Here is a 26659-nt window from a genome sequence, read left to right on the forward strand (position 1 = left end):
CTTGATTTCTTGTTGAGTTCTGTGTTGAGTACCTCAAAGAACAACACCTCTAGTGGTCAAACATACAACTCACCTAATAAAAAAAAACATGTGTGACTTAGGTAAAATTGTTTTCCTTTTTACTACATCAAACTCTTCTCCTGATGGCAACATGAGTGTGCCATCTTGATATTCCTATTTGTGTTAGTCCAGCTCAAACCATCCTTGAATCCAAAATTTGGGATCATCTACCCTCATCACATCCTTCTCTTATACCCACTCATCATAGGTTGATTCTGAAGCCAAGTCAACAATCTGTTTTGGCAAGCTTATAAGTTCCAGACTTTGGCAGTGGATATCTAAGCAACCACCACTGTTATTGTTGACCTCAATGCATGGATCTCATCTATGCAACATCCTCTTCAACCTCCACGTCTTGCATGTCTCAGTCAATCCTTGCAGCTCATATTTTCAACTTGATCTTGTACCCTATCCAATGTTTTACCTCAAGATCACTTCCTTCACTTTTACCTCTTGTTTTTATTCAAGTTTAATCTTCACAAAACCAAGATTGGGAATGATGGGTACATTTTGAGGCCACCATCTACCCTTGAGAACACTCCTCCCTAAATTAGTTTTCTTTCTCAAAAACCCTATTGTTTTTCCTTCTCTAGTTTTGATCACAAAACTACTTCTAGTTTTATAAAATCTTTTCAGGATATTTCTTCAAAGAAAACAAAGAACTGAAATGGGTTTTGTTTTTCATCCCATTTCTACCAAGTACTGATTTCTAAAACATTATTTTCTATTTTGTTTTCCATTTTACAAAAGGCTTGTTTATGGTACCTATACCATTTCTTGTCTTCCTCTTGCTTATTTTACATTTGAGAAAAACTCTACTTCACTTGAGAAAGTAAGTAGAACATTTTGACCTCCTATGTTCCAACTAGTTTCTCTCAACATTTTCAAATTCCATTCCACTTGAGTTCATTCCCAATTGAGGTGTTTCAAATCCCTTTCAAATAAATTCTTTATTTTCAAATGACAATCCTTGCACATCTTATGCACATCACTGATTTACCACATTGTATCCCCTCATCCTCCAATTCTTGATCAAATGGATGATCATTTGATACTTTCAAATGGACTCCCTTCAACTGAACCCTAGACTCGGGAGTATTTCAAACCACTCCCAATTGACCTCTTTTTTTTTAGAACAACTTATTTTTCCTCATACCTATCTCACTCCCCCATTCTTTTCCATCAACACCTTGACCTCTTGAATTGATTTTATGCCACCATATTCACCATTGGTATTGTATCTGTACTTCCATCACTACCCCTCTAAACCTTGGATCTATCTCTTTCCATCATTTGTTTGCCACAAACAAAGTGATAACAAATTTTCCTTTTAATGCATATCACTCTCACTCTCCATTTCTATCTCTATGTCTCAACCTCCATCAACATTACCTCCTCAACATCATGCACATGGATGATGTGCATCTCTCTCTCATTGTTCATTTTTGTTTGGCAAGAATGGAGCCGGCCAATTTGTGTTTGCATTCAAAATTCGGCCAGCACTATCTCCCCTTTTCCTTCTTATACAAGCCATGCCTCCCACCTACCCCAATCCATAAATGGGCAGCCTCCCAACCAACTCAATCAATGAGGAGGCTACCTCCCAACCAACTCAATCAATGAGGAGGCAGCCAACCCACCCCCTCTCCCTCTATATAAAGGGGCTTGGCAGCCCACTCCCTCCTCACTTGCTCTCATTTCCCACTCTCCACTCCTCTCCACTCCTCTCCTTTGCCTCATTTCTTTTCACTCCCTACTATTTCCTCCACTCCCTCACACTCTCCTCCTCCACTTCCCCACGAAAATGGTGCTCCCCTTGCTCCCATGGCCGGCCATAGCCATGGCAAGCCACCAAGATGAAGCTCTCCCCCTCCCTCAAACTCATCCTCACCATGAGAGCCTCCCTCTCCTTCTTCTCCCTAACCTTAGATGGTTTAATCTCCTCTTCTTCTCCCTCCATTGCTAAGATTGGATCTTGATGCAGGTGCATGTTGGTCCAAGCATGGAGAAGGTTGAGCTATCCTCAGATCTGAAGTTCTTGAGCAAAGTTCGTCCAAAACCTTGCAGTAATTTCTGTTTCTTGCTGTTTCAGATTCTGGTACGATCTTGTAAAATCCGTCAAATCTCGTGTGCAGATCCAAATCGAGTGATTCAAATTTCTGCAGATAGGTACGGAAAATATCTACAACTTGGCATTGGTCTCATCCTCAAATTCGTTACGGATTTTGCATGATAAATAAAGTTCTGCAAACATGCAGAATCATTGTTTGTTAGATTTCTTCCGTTTTACAAAACCTTTTTGAGCAAACTGAATTTTGGGTGAAAGCCCTCTCCAGTACCTTCATTTTGGCGTTGGGTTCACTTCAAATGACCTCATAGAATTGAAATGATTCACAGATCAATTTCTGGTCAGATCTGACTTTGTCTGTTTATACCATGAGCTTGGAGATGAATTTGCGAGTGAAACCAATTGCATTAGAACCGTATTGTCAATACCTTTCAGATGCAACTGACCTCATATTTTTAGGATTTTTCTACAATTTTTGGCATACAGATCTTGTTTTCTGTACAGTCAGATTCAAGCCAGGTCCTAAAATTGTAGGTTCAACCTTTTTGAGTGATTCCAATTGGGTTAGTCTTGTATTAGTACTGGCCATCTAGGAAAAATATTATTAGTCTCTGTTCATACATATTTGTTGCTGTTAGTAATGTTTATGTGTGACATGCATTGTTGAAACAAAACTTTTCGGTTTGTCTAAAACCCTTGACCAACTCTTTTTAGTAGAGGTGGGCAACCTTTGTTTTATGTTTGCAAAACAAAATCTCTGCAATTTAACATTAGCTCTTTTGTTTTGCTTAAGTTTTCAAATGGTAGGGCATATCATTTGCTTCCTATTCTTGTGTGGTGTTATGTGAGCAAACTAAGTTAGGAAAACCGTTTTCTACTTTTTCCAAAAATGTTTGAAAATGTTTTGTGAATGTATTTGATGTCAAACTAATGCTTTTGTCCTCTTTATGATGTTATCTACCAGGGGATGTTTGGTTTATACTATGGTGATAACCGAGAGAGGCAATTGCTAAGTTGTGATACTCTCATACCTTTACTAGGTAAATAACATGGGTTTTCTTTAAGTTGTTTGTGGTATCTATAAGTCCTTTGTATGGTAGCTCTTTATTGAATGGTTAAATTATGGTTGTTGTATGTTTGTTTTGTTGGTGCGATGTGATTGATTGTGTTCCTTTTATATTTTCCGGCGATAGACGCGAGCAATTTCGGAGAAGAAGAAGAAGTGGAATTGGACAAGGATTTTATTTATATTGTTGGGATTCTTATATTGATGGAGTTGAAGAAGTACAGGGACAAATAAGCCAAGGCAAGCCATCTTTTGATCTCTGATCCGGTGTCTAGTTGGATGTCATTTGTTGATGTTCAAAGCGCCTTCATTCTATGTGTGTTATTATCTCTATTTATGTCATCTATGTGTGATTGCAAGTGGGGTACTCCCTAGTGGTGATGCTCCACTATTGTCCTTGTGTTATGGGATGCATGGTAACATGGCCGTGCTATTCCACTTGGTGATCTTGTATGCTCAACTTGAGCATGTTCCATCTCAAGATATTAACTTACACCACACCCACCCCCTTTGTAGTATAGAGGTATCAATGTCATGATCTTGGTGTATTCTCAACTTGAGAGGAGTATGCCGTGTACCATCTTGGAGAATATGTTGGATAGTGACACTCCACTATCTAAGTTGTGTTATTAGCACCACAAATCTGAAAGTATATTCCTCCTTGTGTTGTCATAATACATGCTTACCTTAAGCAAGTATGATCCACTCCACTACCCCTTTATACCTCATCTATGGCGGGATGACTCTCATCTCGGCCGTAGTGCAATACTAGTTCAACTCATGAAACTATAGGTTGGGAACCCCTCAAGGTTTACCTTGTTGTAAATGTTTTTGAAAACCTTGGGTGAGTTGGACTTACCCAAGTGTGTGTTTATGAAAGGAAAGGATCTTGGCAAAGAAGGTTGGAAAGAAAATCTTGTTTTCGAAAACTTTGGCGCCTAAGTATTCACCCGTGACAATTAACCCGCGCAACCACATTACCCTGGAGTGGGACGGGGCTTAGCTCGTAGTTTGTTCTTCTTAACATGGGACACCGCACAACTATATAAGGGTAAGGTTACCCCTGAATCCGGATTGTTGTTGGTGGAGACAATAGTATAACGGGAGGCCTTCGGGGCTGACCCGTCCGGAAGACACTATGGGTCTCCTGGCTTGGCGGTGGAGCCACGCTCAAAGGAGGTGAGCTGCCACGGTGCCGGGGAGGTACATACTCCATAGGGTAGGATCCCGTGCTAAGACGAATAGGCGAAAGGCTATGTCCGAGTTTTTGTCATGGCATAGTTGATATGCAGGGATGATGCCCACATGATAAACTCGCGGATCTTGTGGGGAAAGTGTGCAAACTCTGCAGAGTTAAATCTATTCGAATAGCCGCGTCCGCGGTCATGGACGGTTGGAATGGCTGTTGCTTAGCCTGATGAGTTTTGGTTTACAAAATGGTTTGGCAAATGAAAGGAAAGAACTTGTTTTGATGTACCGGAAGGGTACGGGAAAGGTTGTGTCGACCATATGGAGATGGTCGGGAAGGACAAATAAATTGGGTTGCTCCCTTCCTAGTGTTTCATGTAGAGGGACTCTTCTTCAATAAAGATATAGAGATGTCGTAGTTTATCTTTTGAAGTATCTTCTTCAACAAAGATATAGAGATGTCATAGGACTTTCCTAGTATCCCCATCAATTGAGATGGCGGTATGCTACCTCTTCTTTAACAAAGGTATAGAGATGTAATAGGACTCCCTTAGTGTCCCCATCACTCGAGATGCCGGGATGCTATATCCTCAAGAGAAACTATTTCTCTTCCACATGCTACATCCACGAGAGAAACTATTTTCTCTCTTGCCTTCTCTAGTTAGAATTTTTATCACCTTCTTGATGGTTTGCGAGTACAATTCCAAATGTACTCACGGCTTTGTCCCTGGCTATTTACTTGGCCAGACTTGAAGGAGTTCGACAGGTGAAGAAGGAGTTGGCGACGTCTATGCGAGCTAGGAACGTCTTCCCAGTCAGTTGCCTGTAGGGTTATGGCAGATGACTTGGGTACTGCGCTGCTGAAGTGATGATGCTACTCTGATGTTTAGTTAGGCCCTTCGAGGCTATTATGTAAGTATTGGTCATGTGACCATGTTGTAATTTTCTTATTCCGCTTTGTAATGGATGGTGTAATTTGATATCAGTTCGGTTATGTGTTCACGGCGCACTGATCATGGGATCGTGAACTGTATACATAACAGGGTATTTCGGACAGCTAGTCCGGGGTCCCCACAGAGCTGGTATCAGAGCCATCCTGACTGTAGGAGACCTTAGTTAGCATGGACGTTAGTTAGGAAACAAGTACTTGGACAAAACTATTTACAAAACAAATTGTTTCTTTAGTCGGAAGTATAGCTTCTACTCCTCTTATTTATTCAAAGCTTCTAAAATTCTTACCTCTCCGCTTTATAAAAAGGTTTGAAAATTCTTACTCTATTGTCTCAGCCAATTCAAACCTACATATTGGACGATGTCCCCAACTCAGACTGGAGACTCGAACTCGAAGATGGATCAATCCCTCAGAAAGACTCATGAAGATTGGAGGTCAACTTAGTGTGCACATATAGGGATGATAACGTCATGTCTTTGGTTGTCACCAAAATTTGTCAAGGGGCTGACTTTGTTCCTCTTTGGACTCGCACTTTCGTAGTCGTCAAGGATCAAGTTCTCAATTTCTTGACTAGTAATTTTTAGGCCAGCCACCAGAAGTTGTCAACCTTGGGGTACCTCCACAACTACCTCTCTGAAGACCTCATGTTTCCGGGATATCGAGACTAGAAGATCTACGCAGTTTTTGTCTTCACCTCGACATCGATGACTCAACACCAGGCCTACGTCGCCACCAACTGCTACAAGGATCCAAGTTGAAGCCAATGTCAGCAAGATAAAGACGTCAGCATACGTGACCAGCCCCAAACATATAGGATGGATAGGACAAACTCAATCATTTTGATTGAGCTACCCCCGCGCATTAGGCATTCCATGGGTACTTAGGTTACCATGCCTGGTTTGATGATTGCTTGTAGTTCCCTTGTGTGCTGCCTTGAGTGTCTTTTGTTTGTTTGTTGTGTGTATAATTGTCTTGGCTTTTCGGTCTGAAAAACACCCTTAGTGTGATAAACTAGCTTAGAAAGCCTCCCAAAGATGTTTTCACCCTCACCTACCTCGCCGATGTTTTGCTAACTGCTAGTTAGTTGGATAAGTTAACAAAAAGCTCTAACTCTACCCCCGTTAGCAGTTGTTTTTCAAACATCAGGAAAACTAACCCAAACCCCCATCTACGCTAACTTCCTTCAATATCAGCTGGAGCATCTCGACTACGCCAAGAAAGAAGAAGCCCTACCTTCAAGAATGACTGCACCTCTGCGAGAAGACATACTAATTTGGACTAACCTTGGAGCATAATCGCGCTAACCTCGAGGATATTTTCTTGAAAACTACCCTCTAACACACCGTCTAACAAGTTGAGTGAGCAATAGCGTCAAAGCCAAGCTACATTACATGGTTCATCTGGTCCTCATCAAGTGAAGGCTCCTGAAGATACCTCAAGACTCAAGACTTTAGGCGTAGTTTACCCGCTAACTTCTTAGTTGCTACTGAAGTCAGCACCGACCCTCAAGCTGAAGATTGTCTTCGACGACCCCTGTTGCTGCTTCATATGGGTACCAACCAGGCGTTTCATCAACTTATTAACTCACGGCGCGTCCCCTATGGTTTAGTTAACACCGTGAGTGCCTCTTGAAGTTGCGGTCTGCACGTCGCCCCTGAAGATTCTTCAACTGAGTACGGAAGATCGATGACTCCTTCAGAAGCCCTCGACAGGACCGCAAGGCAGAAGCTCTAAGATTTTCCGAAAGCCCGATGAAAAATCTTAAGGGTGAAAGTCTTCCACTAAAAGTTGGAGCTAACCCTAACATTTTAAACCTTTCTAACACACCGTTGGAAACATGGGATGCACTAACCCCTCTTGAAGCCGTGGACTGCACAACTTTCTCTGAAGAAGTTCGACTCAAGACGAGAGATCAATGACTCCTCCAAAAGCGCCTGACAAGACCCGTGGCTGAGGCTCTAAGTTTTCAGGAACCCCGCTGAACAATTTTAAGGGTGGAAGACTTCGTCTTCCACTAAATTTAAGCTAACTCTCCTGAAAATCATGAACCCCGCTAGGATCGTTAAGAAGGTATAGATCCAACTTCTGCACGGAGTCGTCAGCCTCTTCATGAAGCTCGCCATCGTCAGAAATCCATCATGTCTCTCACAACCTGAAGTTGCGACCCTCTCCACACAAAGGCATAAAAATGGAGTCTAATTTTCGTTAAACTTTACAACCCCTCCAGTTCTACGCTCAGTAATCTCGGGACGAGATTATTTTAAGGGTGGAAGATCTGTAACACCCCAACTTTTGCAACCTTGATTAATTGTCCATATTTCAAATATTAGGGGGAACAAAAACTTTTTTCTATAGACTAATTTAGATGAGTTGCCTTGATTTATTTGTTGTGATGAATTGCTTTGATCTGCCGCTAGATATATTGTCTTGATTTCTTGTTGAGTTCTGTGTTGAGTACCTCAAAGAACAACACCTCTAGTGGTCAAACATACAACTCACCTAATAAAAAAAACATGTGTGACTTAGGTAAAATTGTTTTCCTTTTTACTACATCAAACTCTTCTCCTGATGGCAACATGAGTGTGCCATCTTGATATTCCTATTTGTGTTAGTCCAGCTCAAACCATCCTTGAATCCAAAATTTGGGATCATCTACCCTCATCACATCCTTCTCTTATACCCACTCATCATAGGTTGATTCTGAAGCCAAGTCAACAATCTGTTTTGGCAAGCTTATAAGTTCCAGACTTTGGCAGTGGATATCTAAGCAACCACCACTGTTATTGTTGACCTCAATGCATGGATCTCATCTATGCAACATCCTCTTCAACCTCCACGTCTTGCATGTCTCAGTCAATCCTTGCAGCTCATATTTTCAACTTGATCTTGTACCCTATCCAATGTTTTACCTCAAGATCACTTCCTTCACTTTTACCTCTTGTTTTTATTCAAGTTTAATCTTCACAAAACCAAGATTGGGAATGATGGGTACATTTTGAGGCCACCATCTACCCTTGAGAACACTCCTCCCTAAATTAGTTTTCTTTCTCAAAAACCCTATTGTTTTTCCTTCTCTAGTTTTGATCACAAAACTACTTCTAGTTTTATAAAATCTTTTCAGGATATTTCTTCAAAGAAAACAAAGAACTGAAATGGGTTTTGTTTTTCATCCCATTTCTACCAAGTACTGATTTCTAAAACATTATTTTCTATTTTGTTTTCCATTTTACAAAAGGCTTGTTTATGGTACCTATACCATTTCTTGTCTTCCTCTTGCTTATTTTACATTTGAGAAAAACTCTACTTCACTTGAGAAAGTAAGTAGAACATTTTGACCTCCTATGTTCCAACTAGTTTCTCTCAACATTTTCAAATTCCATTCCACTTGAGTTCATTCCCAATTGAGGTGTTTCAAATCCCTTTCAAATAAATTCTTTATTTTCAAATGACAATCCTTGCACATCTTATGCACATCACTGATTTACCACATTGTATCCCCTCATCCTCCAATTCTTGATCAAATGGATGATCATTTGATACTTTCAAATGGACTCCCTTCAACTGAACCCTAGACTCAGGGAGTATTTCAAACCACTCCCAATTGACCTTTTTTTTTTTAGAACAACTTATTTTTCCTCATACCTATCTCACTCCCCCATTCTTTTCCATCAACACCTTGACCTCTTGAATTGATTTTATGCCACCATATTCACCATTGGTATTGTATCTGTACTTCCATCACTACCCCTCTAAACCTTGGATCTATCTCTTTCCATCATTTGTTTGCCACAAACAAAGTGATAACAAATTTTCCTTTTAATGCATATCACTCTCACTCTCCATTTCTATCTCTATGTCTCAACCTCCATCAACATTACCTCCTCAACATCATGCACATGGATGATGTGCATCTCTCTCTCATTGTTCATTTTTGTTTGGCAAGAATGGAGCCGGCCAATTTGTGTTTGCATTCAAAATTCGGCCAGCACTATCTCCCCTTTTCCTTCTTATACAAGCCATGCCTCCCACCTACCCCAATCCATAAATGGGCAGCCTCCCAACCAACTCAATCAATGAGGAGGCTACCTCCCAACCAACTCAATCAATGAGGAGGCAGCCAACCCACCCCCTCTCCCTCTATATAAAGGGGCTTGGCAGCCCACTCCCTCCTCACTTGCTCTCATTTCCCACTCTCCACTCCTCTCCACTCCTCTCCTTTGCCTCATTTCTTTTCACTCCCTACTATTTCCTCCACTCCCTCACACTCTCCTCCTCCACTTCCCCACGAAAATGGTGCTCCCCTTGCTCCCATGGCCGGCCATAGCCATGGCAAGCCACCAAGATGAAGCTCTCCCCCTCCCTCAAACTCATCCTCACCATGAGAGCCTCCCTCTCCTTCTTCTCCCTAACCTTAGATGGTTTAATCTCCTCTTCTTCTCCCTCCATTGCTAAGATTGGATCTTGATGCAGGTGCATGTTGGTCCAAGCATGGAGAAGGTTGAGCTATCCTCAGATCTGAAGTTCTTGAGCAAAGTTCGTCCAAAACCTTGCAGTAATTTCTGTTTCTTGCTGTTTCAGATTCTGGTACGATCTTGTAAAATCCGTCAAATCTCGTGTGCAGATCCAAATCGAGTGATTCAAATTTCTGCAGATAGGTACGGAAAATATCTACAACTTGGCATTGGTCTCATCCTCAAATTCGTTACGGATTTTGCATGATAAATAAAGTTCTGCAAACATGCAGAATCATTGTTTGTTAGATTTCTTCCGTTTTACAAAACCTTTTTGAGCAAACTCAATTTTGGGTGAAAGCCCTCTCCAGTACCTTCATTTTGGCGTTGGGTTCACTTCAAATGACCTCATAGAATTGAAATGATTCACAGATCAATTTCTGGTCAGATCTGACTTTGTCTGTTTATACCATGAGCTTGGAGATGAATTTGCGAGTGAAACCAATTGCATTAGAACCGTATTGTCAATACCTTTCAGATGCAACTGACCTCATATTTTTAGGATTTTTCTACAATTTTTGGCATACAGATCTTGTTTTCTGTACAGTCAGATTCAAGCCAGGTCCTAAAATTGTAGGTTCAACCTTTTTGAGTGATTCCAATTGGGTTAGTCTTGTATTAGTACTGGCCATCTAGGAAAAATATTATTAGTCTCTGTTCATACATATTTGTTGCTGTTAGTAATGTTTATGTGTGACATGCATTGTTGAAACAAAACTTTTCGGTTTGTCTAAAACCCTTGACCAACTCTTTTTAGTAGAGGTGGGCAACCTTTGTTTTATGTTTGCAAAACAAAATCTCTGCAATTTAACATTAGCTCTTTTGTTTTGCTTAAGTTTTCAAATGGTAGGGCATATCATTTGCTTCCTATTCTTGTGTGGTGTTATGTGAGCAAACTAAGTTAGGAAAACCGTTTTCTACTTTTTCCAAAAATGTTTGAAAATGTTTTGTGAATGTATTTGATGTCAAACTAATGCTTTTGTCCTCTTTATGATGTTATCTACCAGGGGATGTTTGGTTTATACTATGGTGATAACCGAGAGAGGCAATTGCTAAGTTGTGATACTCTCATACCTTTACTAGGTAAATAACATGGGTTTTCTTTAAGTTGTTTGTGGTATCTATAAGTCCTTTGTATGGTAGCTCTTTATTGAATGGTTAAATTATGGTTGTTGTATGTTTGTTTTGTTGGTGCGATGTGATTGATTGTGTTCCTTTTATATTTTCCGGCGATAGACGCGAGCAATTTCGGAGAAGAAGAAGAAGTGGAATTGGACAAGGATTTTATTTATATTGTTGGGATTCTTATATTGATGGAGTTGAAGAAGTACAGGGACAAATAAGCCAAGGCAAGCCATCTTTTGATCTCTGATCCGGTGTCTAGTTGGATGTCATTTGTTGATGTTCAAAGCGCCTTCATTCTATGTGTGTTATTATCTCTATTTATGTCATCTATGTGTGATTGCAAGTGGGGTACTCCCTAGTGGTGATGCTCCACTATTGTCCTTGTGTTATGGGATGCATGGTAACATGGCCGTGCTATTCCACTTGGTGATCTTGTATGCTCAACTTGAGCATGTTCCATCTCAAGATATTAACTTACACCACACCCACCCCTTTGTAGTATAGAGGTATCAATGTCATGATCTTGGTGTATTCTCAACTTGAGAGGAGTATGCCGTGTACCATCTTGGAGAATATGTTGGATAGTGACACTCCACTATCTAAGTTGTGTTATTAGCACCACAAATCTGAAAGTATATTCCTCCTTGTGTTGTCATAATACATGCTTACCTTAAGCAAGTATGATCCACTCCACTACCCCTTTATACCTCATCTATGGCGGGATGACTCTCATCTCGGCCGTAGTGCAATACTAGTTCAACTCATGAAACTATAGGTTGGGAACCCCTCAAGGTTTACCTTGTTGTAAATGTTTTTGAAAACCTTGGGTGAGTTGGACTTACCCAAGTGTGTGTTTATGAAAGGAAAGGATCTTGGCAAAGAAGGTTGGAAAGAAAATCTTGTTTTCGAAAACTTTGGCGCCTAAGTATTCACCCGTGACAATTAACCCGCGCAACCACATTACCCTGGAGTGGGACGGGGCTTAGCTCGTAGTTTGTTCTTCTTAACATGGGACACCGCACAACTATATAAGGGTAAGGTTACCCCTGAATCCGGATTGTTGTTGGTGGAGACAATAGTATAACGGGAGGCCTTCGGGGCTGACCCGTCCGGAAGACACTATGGGTCTCCTGGCTTGGCGGTGGAGCCACGCTCAAAGGAGGTGAGCTGCCACGGTGCCGGGAGGTACATACTCCATAGGGTAGGATCCCGTGCTAAGACGAATAGGCGAAAGGCTATGTCCGAGTTTTTGTCATGGCATAGTTGATATGCAGGGATGATGCCCACATGATAAACTCGCGGATCTTGTGGGGAAAGTGTGCAAACTCTGCAGAGTTAAATCTATTCGAATAGCCGCGTCCGCGGTCATGGACGGTTGGAATGGCTGTTGCTTAGCCTGATGAGTTTTGGTTTACAAAATGGTTTGGCAAATGAAAGGAAAGAACTTGTTTTGATGTACCGGAAGGGTACGGGAAAGGTTGTGTCGACCATATGGAGATGGTCGGGAAGGACAAATAAATTGGGTTGCTCCCTTCCTAGTGTTTCATGTAGAGGGACTCTTCTTCAATAAAGATATAGAGATGTCGTAGTTTATCTTTTGAAGTATCTTCTTCAACAAAGATATAGAGATGTCATAGGACTTTCCTAGTATCCCCATCAATTGAGATGGCGGTATGCTACCTCTTCTTTAACAAAGGTATAGAGATGTAATAGGACTCCCTTAGTGTCCCCATCACTCGAGATGCCGGGATGCTATATCCTCAAGAGAAACTATTTCTCTTCCACATGCTACATCCACGAGAGAAACTATTTTCTCTCTTGCCTTCTCTAGTTAGAATTTTTATCACCTTCTTGATGGTTTGCGAGTACAATTCCAAATGTACTCACGGCTTTGTCCCTGGCTATTTACTTGGCCAGACTTGAAGGAGTTCGACAGGTGAAGAAGGAGTTGGCGACGTCTATGCGAGCTAGGAACGTCTTCCCAGTCAGTTGCCTGTAGGGTTATGGCAGATGACTTGGGTACTGCGCTGCTGAAGTGATGATGCTACTCTGATGTTTAGTTAGGCCCTTCGAGGCTATTATGTAAGTATTGGTCATGTGACCATGTTGTAATTTTCTTATTCCGCTTTGTAATGGATGGTGTAATTTGATATCAGTTCGGTTATGTGTTCACGGCGCACTGATCATGGGATCGTGAACTGTATACATAACAGGGTATTTCGGACAGCTAGTCCGGGGTCCCCACATGACTTAACGTTGGTTTTTAGTCCTCTTTTAGGGATAGTTTCCATCATCTTTCGTATCTGCTAGGCCCAACTACGCGTAGGATGTTCCGGTTATGCGGTGAAAACCCTAAACTGTCGTAGATTGGTTTAGCTTTGTTTTGATCAAGCAGGATCCCCATGTCATCGTAAATCCAACGTGAACCATGGGGCGATCGGCTCTTCGAGCCGATCCACAGGGCAACCTGAGAGCCGATCGGGCTCGTATTTAATGTTTACGTGTCTACCATGCAGGAGACTAGTTGAAGCAATCCAACACCTTCCTGATCAGGTATAGGTCAGGTGGCACGCCCTTGCAACCGCCAGGACGTGTGCTAGGACTTTGCGGGACGACGCGAGGCGCCAGGGCCCACTAAGCGGTCGTGGGAGTCTCCCGGCTCTTCGTGTTGCTTAACCACTGCTCGCCGGTGAGTTTTGGCAGGCAACACATTCTGGCACGCCCGGTGGGACACTTTCTACAACAACCACGTCAACATCGGCAGCCAAGATGTCGGACGAACCAATCAAGTACGAGGATCTACCTGCAAAGCATAAGAAGAAATACGATGAGCTGAAGGCCATCTTTGAAGCCGATCTCATCGGCTCTTTTGAGAAGACCCGTTCGCACGGCATCAGGTTCAAAGGATTCACACCCGAAGGCGCGTTCGAGGGATTAGATCTGTCTCTCCCTTCGGCGGAACGTACCAGAGCCCTGCGCCAAGAAATTAACTATGCTGTGGCTCATTCTCTACATCGGCATTTTGAGAGCCTGGTGAATACGCTTGAGCGAGTTGCACTTCATGTGGTGCAAGAAATCATGAAACATCAGTATTCTCCGTCAGGACCTGCTTTAGGGACTTATCAGGGAGAGATACCATTCCACACGAGGCCACCATTGCCGTTCGCGATCGCAGCTCCACAGCAACAAGGTTCACCGGCATACGTTGTCTACAAGGTTGGAGGTGATCCTGGCGACTACCAATTCTTGTATGAGCCGCCCAAGGAGATCCCATATGGATACGTGTGCACATACGTGTCGGACTGCAACAACTGGACGCGCGCGATCCAAACTTCGGCAGGAGGAATTGCCGGAGCAGGAGCGATGGTTACGGTAGGAGGGATTGCTGGAGCAGCAGGGAGTTCTGGAGCAGATGCTGAGAAACAGGCGTGGCTAACTAAATATGCCACTACAACGAGTCCGGACAGCTCAACCTCTACAGCTCCTACCGTGGATCAGATCAGCGCAATCTTGAGAGATCAGTTCGGTATCCTGCCGAAGAAGAAAACAATCGGCTATTCCAAGCAGTATCCCAATGAGTATGACCTGATCCCGCTGCCACCTAAGTATCGGCTCCCTGACTTCACAAAATTCAGTGGATCAGAAGGATCGAGCTCCATCGAGCACGTGAGCCGATACTTGGCACAGTTGGGCATGGTTTCAGCATCAGAACCGCTACGTGTGAGGTTCTTTGACCAATCTCTCACGGGTCCAGCCTTTGGGTGGTACACCTCGCTACCCCCAAATTCAGTTCGGACATGGAAGCAGCTGGAAGAGCAGTTTCACATACAATATCATTCAGAAGCTACCGAAGTGGGCATTGCTGATCTGATGCAGGTTCGGCAAAGGCGAGGAGAGACGGTGTCTGAATACATTCAACGTTTCAGAACTGTCAAGAACCGATGTTATTCGGTTCATTTATCTGAGAAAGAAGCAGTTGAGCTGGCCGTGGCAGGCCTCGCAGCGCCACTCAAGGATCTGACGTTCCAAGTGGAGTACAATTCGTTAGCGCACATGGTCCAGAGACTAACTTCGTATGAACAGCGCCACCCAGAATTGTACCAAGACAAGTTCAAGCGCACGATAGGCCTGGTCGACGCTGAGGAGGATGAAGACCCTGCGGAAGATCAGGAAGTCGCTGTGGCTGAATGGACTCGGGCGGCAGTTCCCGTGTCCTGCAAATGGGTGAAACAACCAGGGCCTCCAAAAGGGTTTGACTTCGATTTAAGCAAAACTGAGCAAATTTTTGATTTGCTGCTGAAGGAGAAACAGCTGAAGTTACCCGAAGGCCACAAAATTCCTACGTCACAAGAGATGAACGGTAGGCCATACTGCAAATGGCATCACACGTTCACCCACGCCACCAACGATTGCAAAGTGTTGCGCGCACAGATTCAAATGGCGATAGAGTCAGGCCGATTAATCTTCGGACAATTTGCCATGAAGGTAGACACACATCCGTTTCCTGGCGTCAACATGGTGGATCTCAGTCACTCCCTAAGACGCGAGCCAGGTTTCTCTTTTGGTGTCAACACGGCAGGGCTTGGGACCCGCCATGGAAAAGATAAAGCAGAAAGCAGCCACTCCCGTGGCAAGGAGAAAGAGGAGGCCGATCCACGCGACCGGCCCCAATATGACAAAGACGGTACCTGACAGAAGAAGAAGTGAGAAGCGTGCGGTATCAACGACCACTCTCCGCGCATCTCCTTAACAAATATGAGCAGCAGTATGACCGACGTCGGTGCTACGACGTGGATGACGAAAGATATCGTCGGTCTGATGTAGATGATAGGAGGTATCGTCGATATGATAGAGACAATGAAGAGTACGAGCGTCACGCTAGAGGGAGGTCAAGAGAGCAAGAAGACTTGGATAGGCATTGGAACTGTCCCTTCTTTAAACACTGTTGGGATTCAGGAATGAGCCGATTGCCTACAATCGAGAACTGCCCAGAATGTAGACCGCAGAGGAAGGGAACAAATGAAGTTTCAGTGTTCAAGCGTTTAGGACCTCTCCCACCTCAGGACAAACGAGCTGAGTCGTCTCAAGATGAAGACTTCGAGGAGTTAGATGAAGAAGAGGATAGGTACCACCGGCCAAGGTGGTGCCCTGATGGACTCAGCCATTCGCAGAAGCGTAGGGTGCAGCGGCTACGAAACCTGGAGGAAGCCGAAGCACAGTACCTGTACACGTTGAGGAAGGCACGGCCCGATCTGGCCGTGAAAATTCAGCAAACGCTGGAGACAGAGATGCGCCCGCCAAAGAAGGTGTGGCGCCCTAAACAGACAAAAGCCGATGTAGAGGCATCGGCTGATACAAACATGGTGTTTATACTCCCGTCAGAGTTTTGTGCTCCAAAAGACGAGGAAGTATCGGTGGCTCAATTCGACTGTGGTCCACGGCCAGTGATCTTTGAGAAGCCACGAGAGAGGAGGTACAGGCACTTGAAAGCTCTATACCTAAAAGGTTATATCGATGGGCAGCCTGTCAGCAAGATGTTGGTTGACACGGGAGCAGCAGTCAACATAATGCCGTATTCCATGCTACGACGTTTGGGACACTCCAATGACGATCTGATCAAGACCAACGTCACGTTAAGCGATTTCAACGGCCAAGCATCAGAAGCAAAAGGTGTTCTGAATGTAGATCTGACCGTAGGCCGAAAAACCATACCTACCTCATTCTTCATCGTCGACAGCAAAAGCAATTACGCTGTCCTGCTAGGAAGGGATTGGATTCACGCCAACTGTTGCATCCCATCCACAATGCACCAATGCATCATACAGTGGGATGGAGATGAAGTGGAGGTTGTTCAGGCAGATGACTCAATCGAGATCTCACTAGCTGCCATGAATATTTGGGATGCAGACGACCAAGAGCCGCTCTCTGGAATCAGTTTGGACGGCTGTGAGCGCATCGAAGCTTCAAAAAACGGGGTGAGGCTGGTCTTATCCACCGGCCTGACAGAGTAGCAAGATCTAAATCAGTAGATGTACGTGGCAAGGCCGATCCCTGCGATCGGCCCCAAAAAATAAAAAGCACGAATCTCATCTCAAGCATGTCACGTAGCCATAGTAGAAGACCAAGAAGTCGTAGACCCTCATTAAGCATTGCGATGAAAAAGGAGGCCGATTCTAGCAATCGGCCAAAATTATCCTCGACATGCATTTTGCCTGTGTTCAGCATTGATCTAAGAAAGGATGCCTGAAGAGCCGATATCTTCAATCCATTTGAAAAAATCGGCTCGGGGGGAACTTAAACGGATAAGATACGAGGTTACGAAGTATGTAGTGGCTGTCAATGGCCAGCAGCTCAAGATATATTCCTCGAAGATGATGGACATTGGAATACCGGGGCCGATGCATAAGTAGATCGGCCGGAAAAAATATAAATTTTTTAAGTTCAGCCGATGTACAGCCATCGACTCTAGAATAAAAAGCCGATGCACAGCCATCGACTCTAGAATTACAAGCACAAACTGCCACATACGCGGGCCCTACTGAAGGAAAGTTTCTAAGGCGCGGAGTGCACCAGCATGGACGTGATCCACCTCTGCGATCTCGGCCTTGTCGTCATCATCCTTGCCTTTCACCAGTTGCTTGTTCAAGGCACGTATCTCTGCCAAGTCACTTTTCAGTTCAACCTTGAGGCCTTCTGCTTCCCGTTGGGAGCGAGCAATGGAAGCTTCCTTGTCACAGATGAGCTCTTTGGTGACCCGCACCTGTTCTTCGAGATCCTTCAGCTCCTTTCGCAAGATCTCGAGCTCAGCAGTGCTGACAGAGGTGTCAGTCTTGGCATCCAAAGCTGCCTTTTTTCATTAAGCCGTTGACATCTGTCCGCAATATCGGCTTTCAGCGGGAGTTGGGTGTGGCGTAAGTCGATTCTCTGACGAGCCAACTGCACCCTTGACCTGAAGGCAGACAACGTCACGACTGGCCAGAGCTTCAACTGCAGCGTCACTGGGATGTGAGGCTGGATTTCTTCAAGAATGTTCTTCACCTCCTCAGAGTTTTCGACTAATGTCTCAATGGGTGAAGAAAGCAGAGCTTTGAGGCGTTGGAGTTGGTCAGCGATGACGCTTGGGCTCGGTTCATCACGTGCTGTGGAGTGGGCCGGCTCGATAGATTCAGGGTCGAACGACAGCAAGCCAGAGAGATCACAGCCCTGACAAACAACAAAAGTAGCATAAGTCTGCAGATCAGGGTGAGGGCAAGCCCAACAAAGGGAGCATACCTCTCCTATGACCATGGGAACAGCCGATGATGAAGCAATCGGCTGTGGCGTCTCTGCCTGGGGTTTGGCCAAGGTGGCAACTTGGTCGATGTCACCTTTAGAGGTTATTACCTCCAGAGTGGTGGAGGGCATCAGAATTTCCTCGACATCCTCACTGGAAGTTTCATCAGTCTGCAAAAAAGATGGTGAGCCGATCTGGGCAGCAAAGCACAAGAACTAAGCTAGGAGGAGTTGGAGAGCCATTACATTTGAAGCTTCTTGGTTCGAGGAAGGGGTTTTCTGATCCTTCCGAGCCCTCTTGGTGCATTGACTCTTTGTGCGTAAGCTTCCCTGCCCTGTTTTGATGGGAGCTTGAAGGGCAGCAGGTTCAAGGGCTGACCTTTTCTTGGAAGCTGATGGTGGCACATCTGGCTGTTTTTGCGTGGTGGTGCCCTCAGAGGTGCCCGAGCTTGAGCCTCGTCGGCTGGACTGCGTCTCCTCGCTGGTATTGTCTTCAGTGGAGGTCTGCAAGAGCAGGATTAATGGACACTGACATGCTATAAAAGCCTAGAAGGATGAATGGAACAAGATGGGGTATAGAACAGCTTACATATAAGCTTTCTAGAGCTGGCGCAGGGTTTTTTCCCTTCAAAGTTTTCCTGGCAGCTACTTTTCTCACTATTGTTCTCGCCCTGACTGAGGCTCGGGGGCAGCTGGCCCTGAAGAGTCTTTACTCTTGGGAGCCGATTTTATTGGAATCGGCTAGCTCTGCATCACAACCTTTTTAAAAGGTGGTGAGTTCTTGCAGAAGAGGACCACTGGAGCTGGTGGGAGGAATTTGAAGGGGGATCCATCATCATTGACAGGCTCTGGGCCATCTTGTTGCTGCAAAGAAACAGAGCAGGGTTATAAAGCATCACTTGAAACTATCGAATGGAAATTTGCGAGCAGGTGGTACCTGTTCTGCAGAAGTATCAACTTCAGCGTCAAGTTGTTTCAGCAATGGTCCGAGGGCTCTCCTGAAGGCATGGGTCTTCCACATTGTCCACCAGATCTCAAAGTCATCAGTCGAAGAGATGAAGGATAGATTGTGAGGGATTGGGATGACTAGAGCATCAAAAAAGGAGTAACATCTTTGACTGGTGATAACATCAGGCAAGTCAGCCCTGCTCTCAGTCAGATGGTGGAGAAAGGGGTGAGGAGATACCTGCCCAAGACCGAATTGCCGGCCTACTACGACTAGCTGGTAAGATTCATAACCAGGTTTTATGATCCTGTTTGAGGTGCTCATGCCAACTGGGAGGAAGCAGGGACGGATCATGATGGAATATAACTATCGAGTGCTGTCGTCATCGGCAAAGCTGTCTAACCTGAAGGAGACTGGGTTTTCAAAATTTTCAGACTCCTGATAAGGAAAGAAGAGAGGGTCATCCAGGCCCTGGTAAAAAGTTCTGAACCATCCTGATGCTTCCTTGGGGTTCAGTTTGCTGCCTGGAAGACTGTACAAGGCTTGGCCGTAGCTGGTACAGCGGATTGGCTTCCCGTTGGTGTTTGGAAAGGTGCAGGTAGCCAAAGGTGGAAAGTTAGGGATGTGGTTCTGGAAGAACAGTTGAGCCCATAACTGAATAAACCACCAGGGGCCTCCCGTTTTAACTGTCTTTTGGGAGAATAGTTTGACAGACATCAGTTGGAGGTATCGATAGACTTCTCCCAGAAACAGCTTGCCAATGCCAAGTTGGGTGCCTTTGGCAAGTTCATAGGCCAAAGAGAGATAGTTCTTGGTGGGAGCGAGGGAAGGACCACAGAATATGAAATGCTCCAACCAGAAGTTCAAGAAGGCCGTGTGTTACAGGGCCCTTGGTTTTCATGTGGCGTCTAAGATAGGCACCCCAGTTAGTGCACTCTTCCTTAGAGGAGAGTTTGAATGGCACTTTTGGTAGCATGAAAGCAGAAGGGCTGGGGGATGAAATGTCTAGGCCAGTGATCATGGCCACGTCCAGCAAGGTTGGCGTCATGGGGCCATGGCCAAACATGAAGCAGTTTAGTGCGTCAGACCAAAAGTAGCCGATGGTTTTCAGGAGATTTTCATGTTTCTCAAGGGGAGACAATGACAAAGACAGAGCATCGGCTATTCCTGTGGTTTCCCATTTGGCTTGGTGAGTTTTGGCTACTCTATTGTACCAAGAAACCCAGTCCTCGGGAGGGTTAGGCCAGGCTCGTAAGCAGTCGGCCCAGGAGGTTAGATTCAGGTTTTGGTTCACGAAGGGAATTCTATTGGCCTCACAGGAAATCAAATTGGAGGGATTTTCGATGGAACGGGGACCAAGGCAAAGGGAATTTGGAAGAGAAGGATGCGGCAGAAGAATGTCTGAAACCTAAAATTAATGATGAGACCAGGCATTAATTCAGGAGTTTTGCCGTTAAATCTAACATTACGCTCAGGTCACTTGGGGCGGTTAAGGATTACCTTCAGGCCAGAGACCGTGGCGTTGGCGCTGGATGATTCCGCCATTGGGTTCGCTGCGGAGTTTGGTTTTGCGTGTCCAAGATCTAGGGTTCGCACGACTGCGGTCTGGACCTGTTCGATTGGAAATTTGGGGATCTGAATTTGAGCAAGGGTTGCAGGTTACCGTTTGAGGGGGTGACTAAATTGACCTATCTCGTAATTTATCGTGAGGGACCGATGCATTGCCATCGGCTCATTGAGCATGGACCAAGTTGACAATCGGCAAAGTCAGTGTGAGGGGAAATCGGCTAAATTCGCATAAAGGAAATCGGCAAAATCATATTAAAGGAAATTCTTCATTGATAACGGGATTTCTTACATAAAGAGCTGATTGCTCTCAAAGGGAAGTACCAGGGGATACATTGCCCCATCTACTACTACTGATCCTATGCTAAGGATCCTATCTATGGGCCGTCGCTGCCCTCGTCGTCGCCGTCGTCGCCGCTGTCGGCGCTACTCCCGGCGGGCTCGTCGTCGCTGCTGCCGCGGCCGCCGGCAGGGCCCTCGTTGTCCTCGTCCTCCTCGTCAGCGTCGTCGTCGCTGTCGAAGTCGCTGAGGTTTCCCGGCCAGGGGCAGAAGCGTTTGGCCGGCGGCTCATCGGAGGAGGTGTCGTCCTCCTCCTCCTCCTCCTCCTCCTCGGAGGAGGTGAAGTCGTCCCAGGAGAAGCGATCGTCATCGCTCTCCTCCTCCGTTTCCCCATCGGCAAGGAAGGGGAGGTCACTTTCCCCGTCGGTCGAGGACTTGTCGTCCTCAGACCAGACGGAGAAGTTGTGACTGGGCTCGTCCCCGTCTTCTATGGCGCGGCGAATGTGGGCCTCGTGGGCCTCCTCCGGGTCCCACTCCGGCGTCGGCTCACGGGAGGGGGAGGACTGGGAGGAAAGACCCGACGAGGCAGAGGAGGAAGAAGACATGGTGGCAGAGGAGGGCTTTTGGAGTGCTAATGCAAAGGGGATGAAGAAGTGAACTGCAGGATGCGGTTAAAATAGAGGCGATATAGTGGAGATGATTCAATGCTGCAGCGGTTCCCGAAGAGGTGGTGCCAAAACCGTCAAATCATGCGGAGAAGTTGAGAAGGCAAGGTATCATGATGAAGGGATACCGTGGCGGTTCTGTTCTGCCCCGATTTGACACGACGAAGAAAGGGAAAAAACAGAGTGGTTTTGGAATTATTATTGCCAAAACCAGGGGGGCATGTGTTATCACCAGAATTTGACCGCATTGGAGTTGGGTCGTGATGAAGATGGGCTTGGAAGATTTACATTTAAGAGGAGTTTCTGAATCGGCCTTGGGGCTAGAATTTGGGCCAGCGTGCCCGTGTATCTGTAAATAATAGTAGTGTACGTGTCGGTTAGGATTAAGAAACAGAGTCTAGCTCGTACACGGTTGGGTTTATGCCCACGTTAGACAGTCTACGGACTATAAATATGTATCTAGGGTTATTGAGAAAGGAGGACAATCACGTTCACAACAAACACAAACCAGGCGCATCGCCACCCCTTATTTCGAGGGTTTCTTCCGGGTAAGCATCATGCTGCCTAGATCGCATCTTGCGATCTAGGCAGTACACGTTTATTCGATTACCTTGTGTTACTCGTGCTGAAGCGTTGTTGATGGAGAGTAGCACTATTTATCGTAGATGTCTTGGGGCTTGCATTGATGCTTTTCTTATGCATATTCGCTTAGCAATGTCGTCCCTCGATATCTAGCTGTCCTTACACCTGAATAGGTGTAAGGGCAGCACCTTGCTTATTCGTTACTTAGTAGATCCAATCTGTTATAGTTGCTCCTTGTTTCAAGGATTAGTTTAATATCTGCATGATTAGGCCTTATGCTGGGGTTGGATGATCCGGTAGTGCGTGAGGTGTTGTTTTACCGTTCCTATAAGGGATGTTCCGGGAATTGACTTAACGTTGGTTTTTAGGCCTCTTTTAGGGATAGTTTCCATCATCTTTCGTATCTGCTAGGCCCAACTACGCGTAGGATGTTCCGGTTATGCGGTGAAAACCCTAAACTATCGTAGATTGGTTTAGCTTTGTTTTGATCAAGCAGGATCCCCATGTCATCATAAATCCAACGTGAACCATGGGGCGATCGGCTCTTCGAGCCGATCCACAGGGCAACCTGAGAGCCGATCGGGCTCGTATTTAATGTTTACGTGTCTACCATGCAGGAGACTAGTTGAAGCAATCCAACACCTTCCTGATCAGGTATAGGTCAGGTGGCACGCCCTTGCAACCGCCAGGACGTGTGCTGGGACTTTGCGGGACGACGCGAGGCGCCAGGGCCCACTAAGCGGTCGTGGGAGTCTCCCGGCTCTTCGTGTTGCTTAACCACTGCTCGCCGGTGAGTTTTGGCAGGCAACAGGTCCGGACTGGGAATTCGGCTCCTGACGCCAACACCCCCTGGACCACAGAGGACCATCTTTCCGCTCTCTACTCCCGCATCTCGCACATGAGAGTTGTGGACCGGCATCTTGGCCAGCTACCGGAGGCCGCGCTCAAGGTCTTCAAGTGCCTCTGGCCTAGGGAATTGGTGTCGGACAACATCAGCGGCCTCGCGGACCGGCTTCTGGATGTTGGCAAGCGGCTGAGCGAGTGGCGGCACTCTGCTGCGCGTGACGGGGCCGACACAGCGCTGCGATTCGTGTGCTCCAGGTACGAATCTCTGGATCTGGAGAGCTTACACAGCATGCGTGCCGATGCTCCAACAGATACCGATCCAGAGAAGAGTGCCGAGCGCCACGCCCGGGCCTACCGCATCGCCAGCTATGCCTCTACCAGCACCTTCATTCCTCCTCCAACCGATTTTGAAGAAGAATTCACTGATGATGACGAAGAAGCCGAAGAAGGCGAAGAAGAGGAAGAGGTTGAGGGAGATGCCCTAGAAGAACCCGCTGCCGGTAACAACGAGCAAGCTCCTAAAGAACCCGTCGCTACCAGACAAGCCCCGGAGAGCTCATCTCCGCTTTATGAGTGAAAAAACTTGGTTCCCGTCTTACGATAAACAATTCGTGAAATCCCCCGGTACGCCGGGTGGTAAAATGTAGTATACAGTTTAAGTCCTTTTGGTGGTTTGAACTGCAGTAGTTTAATGGGTTTGCATGCTTGAACCTTTAAGATTATTATGCTAAACCGGTGAACTTGGTTTTATGGAAACCTTTCGGTTTGTTTTCCTTTGCAACTTGCATGGTGAAGATTCCAGATTCATTCCCGAATTCAATCAAATGCACACTTGGTTCTTTTACTTTGGCTCTCTCTACCTCTTTTGGGTGTTTGACGTATGAGGCCCAAAGTTCTTTTGACAAGCAAGCATTTTCTCGAACTTAGAGAAAAAACTCGAAACTTTTGACAAAAAACCAGTATAACCGGGGTTAGTTAAAATCTTTTCGGATTGTTTGTTTTCGGTTTCTTTCTTGTTTTTCATGTGCTCAAATCCTTCTGGTTTGTCTTGCTTGCCATGAAACCGGGTTGCAGACAGCAGCTAAGTCGAAGATTTACCTTTAGGTTAAACACACTACTAAACTGGAAAGGAAAATTTCCAACAAACAAACCAGTATACGGAAAAAATAAACACATTACATGCGATTCCGGTAGAGGCATTCTCCGAGATACATTCGAGGTGTCGGCATTTTTATTGATAGCAAATAAGGTACAAAAAAGGAACTCCTTACATCACATCCATAGGAATAGAAAGGGCGAAGTAGAGCTATGTTCCATGGGCGTTTGGTTTCCTCTCCTGACATGTCCGCCTTTCCTTCCTTGGCATCTTGTGCATCTATCAGGTAGTAGGCATCATTGTGTAGAGCCTTGCTCACAATGAAAGTCCCTTCCCATGGAGGTGAGAGCTTGTGCCGTCCTTCAGTGCGCTGCACTAGACGTAGCACTAGGTCTCCTTCTTGGAATACCCTTGGGTTTACCTTCCGACTATGATTGCGTTTGAGGTTTTGTTGGTATATGGCTGATCTTGCCAGTGCTAGCTCTCTTTGTTCTTCGAGAAAATCGACATCATTTTCTCTGGCCTCTTTTACCTCTTCTTCGGTATAGAGTTGGACTCGTGGTGAGTAATGGATAATGTCAGTTGGTATGACCGCTTCTGCTCCATATACCATGAAAAATGGTGTATAACCGGTTGATCAGTTTGGTGTGGTCCTTAGACTCCACAATACATATGGTAATTCATCAAGTGGCTCAATAAGCCGCGGTTTGATACCGGACAGCACGAGCGCGTTTGTTCTTTCTACTTGCCCATTTGCTTGCTGTAACACCCCAACTTTTTGCAAGCTTGTTTAATTATCCAAAGTGCAAAAATTAGGGGGAACAAAAACTTTTTCTATAGACTAATTAACATGAATTGCCTTGATCTGTTTGTTATGATAAATTGCCTTGATCTGTTGGTAGATAAATTGTCTTGACTTGCTTGTTGAGTTTTGTTTTGAGCTACCCTTAATAACAACACCTCTAGTGGTTAAACAAGCAACTCACTAAATAAAACACAGGTGTGGCTTAGGAAGAATTGTTTCCTTCTTACTATATCATTCTCTTATGCCCTAGTCAGAAACCCTCAACCATCACAAAATTTGGCTAAGTCGTAAATATGTTCTCAGGTTCCATTTTGGAGCTTTTAGATTAAGCTATCCCTTGCCATCTAAGGCAATGCACTTGGTCCTATACATGAGAACTTCCCAACCATGTCCTTTCCTTGAACCAGATCACTCATACACCCACTTATCCTTGTTGGTTTTGAAGCCAAGTCAATAACATGTTTTGGCAGGCTTAAAATGTCCAAACTTTGGCAGTTGATCTCTAAGCATCCCCCAACTGTTATTGGTGACCTCAATGCATGGATCTCATCTATGCAACACCCTCTGTAACTTCCACGTCTTGCATGTCCCATTCTACCCCCACAATTCTTAATTTCACTTGATCTTGCACCCTATCCACTATTTCAGCACTAGATCACTTGCTCCTCTCTTATCTTGTGTTTATCTTTATTCCAAGATTAACCTCCACAAAACCAAGAGTGAAGATGGTAGCTACATTATGTAGCCCTTGAGATCACTTCTCCCAAAACATTTTATTTACCAAAAATCCTATTTAAGATTCTTCTCTATTTTGACCATATAACCATTTCTAGTTTTCGCAAAGCTTTTCAAATTATTTTCCCAAATAACTTTTGAAAAGTGGGTGGTACCTCATACCCTCCATTTACAACCCAAAAATACATCTATAAAATCATTTCACTTTATTTTCACTTTCTTTTAACAAAATACATATTTATGGTACCTATGCAAATTCTTGCGTGAGGGTTGCTCTTTTAGAATTATGAGAAAAACCTACCTATCTTCATAAGATGAGTAGAGTATTTTGAAAACTCTAGGTTCTACCTAGCTACTCTCAACATTTTCAAAATACCTTTTCAATAAAATCTCATTTCAAAAATTGCCATAACCATAGAAGTGATCCCAATTTTATTCCTTGAGCCATATTTAAATAGTAACCTTTGAGCACCAACTATACCTCTTTATTTAACACCTAATCATGCTTATGCATTATTGCATGAGCTCACACTCCCTCTCCTCTCTCTTTATCTATACCATGTCTTAGAAGGAGTTCAAAACAACCATATTTTAAGTTCAAATTTAAATACCAACCCTTGGACATCAAATGCACCCCTCTGATCTATATAACATCATAACCACCTCTCCATCATCAGCACGTCCTAGACATTGGACATGACCAACTTGGATTCACTCATGCTCACTCAAACCTTGCCAAGGGGAGAAAGGCCGGCTATGCATGCATGTCTTGTTGATGCACATGCCACTAGTTTCCTCTCAATATCTCCCTCTCTCTCTCATATCTTGCCCACCCAATGGTTAGGCATGACCTGCACCCCTACCTTGCTCCCCTAATCAGACCTACACAACCCCTCC

The 26659-nt window shown here is 44.9% G+C and overlaps 1 long non-coding RNA gene across 5 annotated transcripts in view; it reads left to right on the forward strand.

Moving 5' to 3' along the window:
- Positions 1-1171: 1171 nt before the first annotated feature.
- Positions 1172-26659, forward strand: part of LOC127317521 (uncharacterized) — a 134644-nt gene continuing 109156 nt past the window's right edge. The window contains exons 1-10 of one of the 5 annotated variants that reach the window (XR_011747935.1): positions 1173-2107; positions 2196-2229; positions 3093-3168; positions 3322-3434; positions 5130-5464; positions 7608-9867; positions 9956-9989; positions 10853-10928; positions 11082-11194; positions 12888-13217. This is a non-coding gene — a long non-coding RNA (uncharacterized lncRNA). Of the gene's footprint in view, positions 2108-2195; positions 2230-3092; positions 3169-3321; positions 3435-5129; positions 5465-7607; positions 9868-9955; positions 9990-10852; positions 10929-11081; positions 11195-12887; positions 13218-26659 lie in introns of those variants that run through there. The other 4 variants (XR_011747938.1, XR_011747936.1, XR_007861242.2 and 1 more) reach the window with 4 other exon arrangements.

Source organism: Lolium perenne, chromosome 7 (genome assembly GCF_019359855.2).
Source record: "Lolium perenne isolate Kyuss_39 chromosome 7, Kyuss_2.0, whole genome shotgun sequence".
Classification (NCBI taxonomy): Eukaryota; Viridiplantae; Streptophyta; class Magnoliopsida; order Poales; family Poaceae; genus Lolium; species Lolium perenne.